We start from the raw sequence: 7,044 nt of genomic DNA, 5'->3' as shown, positions 1-7,044 counted from the left end.
TCAGAAAAAAAAAAAAAAAAATAGACCTATGAGGCTGGGCGCAATGGCTCACACCTGTAATCCCAGCACTTTGGGAAGCCAAGGAGGGTGGATCACCTGAGGTCAGGAGTTTGAAACCACCCTGATCAACATGGTGAAACCCTGTCCCTATTAAGAAGACAAAAATTAGCTGGGTGTGGTGTGGGTGCCCAGCTACTCAGGAGGCTAAGGCAGGAGAATTGCCTCAACCCAGGAGACAGAGGTTGCAGTGAGCGAAGATCGCACCATTTCACTCTAGCCTGGGCGAAAGAGCAAAATTCTGTCTTAGAAAAAAAAAAAAAAACCAAAAATGAAAGAAACAGCCTGGGTGACACAATGAAACCTGTCTCTGCAAGAAAATACAAAATGCAAAAATTAGCTGGGCGTGGTGGCATGCACCTGTAGTCCCAGCTACTTCGGAAGCTGAGCTGGGAGGATGATTTGAGTCCAGGAGGTGCAGGCTACAGTAAGCCGAGATGGTTCCACTGTACTCCAGCCTTGGCGACAGAGCGAGACCCTATCTCAAAAAAATGACACAATACATTTTAGGTATATTTAACACACACACACACACACACACACACACACACACACACACACACGCCGGTGCGGGATGAACCAGAAGAGAGCTGCTTTGTTCAGTATGACTGACTAAGAGTAATGATGCTATCCACTGAGACAGGAAGCAGACCGGGTGAGCAGGTTTGTGGGGAGAGATGAGGTCAGCTCTTGGAGGTGACAATGCTCCTGATGATCAAGCCTTCAGTAGAGGCCTCCTGTGCCCTCATGGGAGGTGCTTTACCCCTTCCTCCATCAGCCTCGCAAGGCGAAGGCTCTTGCTTTCATTTCACAGGGGAGCTATGGCATTTAGCCAGTATGACCCAGTTTTGTCCAGCCCACTGTGTCCGGTTGGGTTTGGGTGCTGAGGGCCATCCCCTGTGATGTGGCCAGCGGGGAGGGTGCGACCTGGAGCTGAGAGAGCAGATGAGGGTGAGAGGAGCAGCAGCGTTTCCTGCACTGAGATCCTGGTAAAACCACGGGCATGGCTTAGCCCCTGCAGGAAGGAAGGAAGAGGAAGAGAGGTGAGGGCCAGCCCTGGGGAAGCCCTACATGTAAGACTCTCTAGTCAGTCCTGCCGATCACAGCAGCCCCTCCTGGAGAAACGTCCACCCCAATGTCCCCAGGTGAAGACCTCGGCCTTGCTCAGCTTCTGCCTAGCAGCTGATGCTGTGGCCTCTGCCAAGCATGAGGAGAGGAGCCAGCTCAAAGTGACTCATTCTAACTCAGGCTGGCTCCATGGGTGCAGATCAATGCCCCAGACCGCACCTGGCAGTGAGGAACCACGGGAGGAGAGGTACGTGCCGGACTCCACTGGATGGCACTTGGAGTCTTGGCGGAAGCACAGACACCAGCCTGACACCCAGCCAGCCCAGCCAGTGATGGGTGGAGAGGAGGCAAGGCTGGGGGCTGGTGGGTGACTTTGTAATTCCCGAGCCGGGGGAAAATCTGTACCAGTTTTCAGGAGGAGGTCACTTCCCAGCTCCAAATAACAGAAGCATCCAGAAGGAAATAACCGGCGGCTTCTGCCAATTGATCTGGAGACTGGGAAAAGGTCCCACAGTTATTAATAACCTCTGTGTTCTGGGAACTGATTTCATGCACCAGACAAAAGGATTAAAAAGTTGCTGTTGAAGGCAAAGTGGTTTCAGCCAACCCTCTCCTTTCTGTCTTCCAATAAATAAGCATTTTTCTTCATGGGAACCCTTTGAGATGATTGGCCCCTTGACAGATCTGGTGAGCTGGAGCCCACTCCTGGCGTGAGCCTTTAGCAGCATGTCCTGTAGGAATCCTGGAAGAGAGACACTATGTATATATATATATACATATTTTTTTTTTTTTGAGACAGAGTCATGTTCTGTCGCCAGGCACCAGGCTGGAGTGCAGTGGCACAGTCTCGGCTCACTGCAATCTCCGTCTCCTGGGTTCAAGCAGTTCTCCTGCCTCAGCCTCCTGAGTAGCTGGGACCACAGGTGCACGCCACCACGCCCAGCTAATTATTGTATTTTTTTAGTGGAGACAGGGTTTCACCATGTTGGTCAGCATGGTCTCAATCTCCTGACCTTGTGACCCACCCACCTCGGCCTCCCAAAGTGCTGGGATTAACAGGTGTGAGCCACTGCGCCTGGCTGAGAGAGACTAAATTAATCCTTGCAAAGTTAATGCAATGAACTTCAACTTGTACAACAGAGTTGTGGTGGCGCTGTTGTACAAATTGAAGTTCATTGCATTAGCTTTGTAAAGATGATAGCTGGCTTTTTGCAGGTATTGAGCCCTCTCAGTAAGAGGATACAAATACAGGTATTGATCGACTTACGACCTATGCAACTTACGACCATTTGACTTAACGACCACAATCGCTAGCCACGACTGCTCTGCGTCTGGCAGCGCAAATGTTGCCCAGCTGGGCGTACGACAGTGTGGACCAGCTTCCGGCAGCACTACCATCTCCGCATGCACCATTTCAACTGTTATCCCAGACTCGGTACAGCAATTTGTGTTTTGTGTCTTGGATATTTTTCATCAAACCCCTCCCAATAAACTTCTTATACATTTCGAAGCAATGGACCCAAATATCAAACGATTTTCAAGGATTGAACAGATGGCGCACGATATGTTTTGTCCGTATCATGAAATTTATGAAGAAAAAAAGAAACATACAATTCAGACAAAGCTCACCATGTTTATGAAAAAACCAACTCCGGTAACCCCAACTGCTGCCTCAGATGACAACATCAATGATCCGCAGCCAAGCACCAGCGGCCAATAAAATGTTTCGTACATGTTTATATATTTTGATATGTTTTGCAATTGGGAAAATGTTTCCTATGGTATTTTTTACACCTGTATTTTGTATTTTTGTATGCATTGTATTTTGTAATTTTGTATGTTTTGCAAATATTAAACCAGTTGTACTGGTAATGCAGTGTTTTACTTAAACCTGACGAATGTAAAAAGAAGAAACAAAATGGTGTAGAGATGATCAAATGGCATAAAATGAACAAAGAAAATTATGATATATAACAATAATGAAAGAAAATTATGATAAAATATGACTTAAAGATTTTTATAACATCATTTCACAGTACTGTACATATAGCCTACTCAACTTACAGCCAAATCATGTTACGACCAGTCTATCGGAACCAACCGTGGTCGTAAGTTGAGCACTAGCTGTAAACAGGTTAAGAGCTGAGAGACTGTTAGAGAGACAGCTTCCTGTTGAGATGTGTTAGAAACCACAGCCGGTTCACTCACTTACTAAACTATGAGCAACTGGAAGGTAGGGTAAGTGTCTCACCGATATCCATACTTACATCTGACAGTGCCCATCAAGATTAGCTGCTCTGTAAATTAATATAATTGAATGCTATTGTGACATGGAATTATTACAAAAGACAACCAGCCACTACTTACAACTCCATTCTTATGATAATTTATTTCCTGATGTCAGCCAAGGAGATAAGAACTGAAACCGCCTTTGCACAATTGTGACTGAGACAGTGAAAGAGATCTAACTTAACTGACTCCATCTTGCTTCTAACCTCCAAGCTGTCCTTGTTCATTCCTGGGTGTAGGCTAAACCAGTTTTGGGAGAAACTTAGTTTACAGTTTAATCAAAGATGGATAACAGCCCTTTCCCAAGCAGACCTCCTTCTTGCCTGGGGACTACATTGCCTTTGTAGGACTAACATTAGCCACAAGATTAGAAATTATGGTTTAGGAGTCTTGCCACTGGAGGCTGCAAGATTCTGACCCTCTCTACACTGCTCCTAATATCAGTACCTGAGATATTCTTCAGACCCTGCACTTGAAGGATCTGCTGGCACCACCCAGATCAATAAACTGGCTCTTCTGATGTTGTGGCCCCCACCCATGAACTGAGTCAGTGCAAGAAGACAGCTTCAACTCCCTATGATTTCATCCCTGATCAATCTGTACTCCTGGCTCCCTGGCTTCCCCTCACCCACCAAATTATCTTTAAAAGGTCTGCTCCCTGAATGTTTGGAGAGACTGATTTGAGTAATAATAAAGCTCTGGTTTCCGGCACAGCTGGCTCTGCGCGAATTACTCTTTCTCTATTGCAATTCCCCTGTCTTGATGAATTGGCTCTGTCTAGGCAGCGGGCAAGGTGAACCCCTTGGGTGGTTACACACAGTCTCTTGTCGTTGCTCGCCACTGTCTCCATTGGTGGGATCCCCAGTCCCCAAGCATGGTTAGGAGCAGCTATTTGCCAGGTTCTGTGACTCACTCACAGATCAACCTTGGTCAAGTTGACAGTTCCTCTGTGCACTCAGCACATGCAAAGATAAATTCTTTTTTCCTGTCCCTCTTCCTGTAGCCCCTTGGTCTACTGATGTAAATGATGACCAGAGGCTTTCTAACTCCCTCTCAAAGCCTCCCACCTAAATGACTACACAAGCTGCTTAACTGGCCTCTTGTCCCCTCCCCCCCCTTTTTTCTTTTGAGATGGAATTTCACTGTTGTTGCCCAGGCTGGAGTGCAATGGTGGGTTCTTGGCCCACTATAACCTCCGCCTCCCAGGTTCCAGTGATTCTCCTGCCTCAGTTTCTAGAGTAGCTAGGATTACAGGCATGTGCCACCATGCTCAGCTAATTTTGTATTTGTAGAGATGGGGTTTTGCCATGTTGGCCAGGCTGGTCTCAAACTCCTGACAGCAAGTGATCCCCCTGCCTCAGGCTCCCAAAGTCCTGGGATTATACATCCTGACCTGTCCCTTTCAACCCAGTTTCCTTTCTGCAGTGAGAGTGCTTTTTTCTTTTTCTTTTTCTTTTTTTGTTGAGACAGTCTTGACTGTTGCCCTGGCTGGAGTGCAATGGCATGATCTTGGCTCACTGCAATCTCTGCCTCCCAGGTTCAAGAGATTCTCCTCCCTCGGCCTCCAGAGTAGCTAGGACTACAGGCACGTACCACCACGCTCTGCTCATTTTTGTATTTTTAGTAGAGAAGGGTTTCATCACGTTGGCCAGTGTAGTCTCAAATTCCTGACCTCAAGTGATCTGCCTGCCTCAGCCTCCCACAGTGTTAAGATTACAGCATGAGCCACCGTGCCTGGTCTGAGAGTGCCTTTATTCAAACACAACCAGGTTTTAATTCAGCCTCCTGAACAGCTAGGGCTGCAGGTACATGCCACCACGCCTGGCTCCTGGCAGATTCTTACAAAAGTAAACATACCTATGACGCAGCATTTCACTCCTGAGTATCTACTTACAGGAAATGGGAACGTTCACAAAAAGACTTGTACTTCTTTTTCAAAAAAGTTTTATCTATAATAGCCAACCACTGGAAACAATCCAAATGTCCATCAATTGGTGAACAAATTGTAGTAATCGATGCAGTGGAATACTGCTTAGCAATTTAAAAAAATGAATTACTGATACACATGACTTAGACGAATCTCTAAAGCATGATGCTAAATGAAAGAAACTAGACACAGAGGACCACATACTGTATTTACAAGAAAGAACAGAAAAGGCAGAACCATTGTTTCAGAAAGCTGACCAGCAGTTAGCCAGAGCTGGGAATGGGGGAAGGGGCTTGACTGCAAAGGGGCAAGACCGATGGTTGGGGTAATGTTGGTTTTACAACTGTATGAGTTTGTTGAAACCCACTGAATACTTTATTTAAGATTGGTAAACTATGCTGTTTGTAAATTATACCTAAATAAAGTTGATTTAAAATAAATATGCTGGGTGTGGTGGTAAACTCCTGTAAACACAGCACTTTGGGAGGCCGAGGCCGGCAGATCTTGAGGTCAGGAGTTCGAGACCAGCCTGCCCAACATGGAGAAACCCCATCTCTACTAAAAGTACAAAAATTAGCTGGGCGTGTTGACGGGCACCTGTAATCTCAGCTACTCGGGAAGCTGATGCAGGAGAATTGCTTGAACCTGACAGTGAGACTCCACCTCAAAAAAAAAAAGTAAATAAAGGCATATAATATTGAAAAAACCCACCATCTGTAAAAAAAATCAAAGAAATGATAGAGCATTGAATGGTGAGGAGGCTTAAGACAGGAAGCTCTCCAGGAATCAAGTTCCATCCAACCCGGGGCTGTTTGGTGCAGGAGGGGTATTCTGGCAGATCGTTCCTAGGCTGTGGTTCTCAAACTTTGCTTGACATCAGGACAGCTTGGGAACTTGGAAGAAAACAAAGGCCCAGCCCCTATCCTGCTGCAATGAGCCTGGCCTCATTGTCCTTGTCAGGCACGTTCTTAGGTGGTAGCCATGTTGGACTTCCCTGCTTTGCACTAACTCACACTGCTAGTTCCTCCCCAGAGCTTTGTGTGCATTCTTTCCCTTCCTGGAGGGCTCAGGCACCTTCCTGCCTCTGGGGTTGGGTTAGGCCTCCTTATCATGTGCCCCTGGCTTACTGGGCCTGCTTTCCATAGCACGCAACTTATAATTGCTTGTTTGCCATCTGCCTTCCTCAGGAGAAAGTAAGCTCTATGAGGACGGGGCCCAGGTTACCAGTGTGTGGAATGGTGCCTGACACACTGTTAATTTACCTGTTCTTTGACCGTGGTCCTGAAGGGATGCCCAGGAGGATTGAGGAAGTTGAGGTCAAGATTGTGGCCCAGTGTGGAAAGCTCCAAGCCAGCTCTTCCTTTTTCAAAACCAGAAAAGCTGCATGTTTAGATTGCTTTAGGAGATTCAGCTCCGTTACAATTCAGGTGGATAATGAGTTTCCCTCATAAACTAAGTTGTTTTTTTTTTCTTTTCTTTTTTATTTTTCACATCAGGTAGGTAAGGTGCCAAGGTAGTCACAAGATTTGAGGGAGGCATATCTCACATGAGTGTGAAAACTCAAAAGATCTAAACTAAATTGGTTTTTTTTTTCTTTTTTCTTTTTGAAGATGGGGTTTCACCATGATGGTCAGGATGGTCTTGAACTCCTGACCTCAGGTGATCCACCCACCTCGGCCTCCCAAAGTGCTAGGATTACAGGC

The 7,044-nt window shown here is 46.3% G+C and overlaps 1 pseudogene; it reads right to left on the bottom strand.

Annotated features, from left to right (window-relative positions):
* Positions 1–6,831: 6,831 nt before the first annotated feature.
* LOC119469103 lies at positions 6,832–6,925 on the bottom strand (annotated as a pseudogene).
* Between the last annotated feature and the right edge of the window lie 119 nt (positions 6,926–7,044).

This window comes from Cebus imitator, unplaced genomic scaffold (assembly GCF_001604975.1).
Source record: "Cebus imitator isolate Cc_AM_T3 unplaced genomic scaffold, Cebus_imitator-1.0 Scaffold572, whole genome shotgun sequence".
NCBI lineage: Eukaryota > Metazoa > Chordata > Mammalia > Primates > Cebidae > Cebus > Cebus imitator.
Note: the sequence above shows the minus strand (reverse complement) of the source record. Positions and strands in the feature narration are given on the sequence as shown.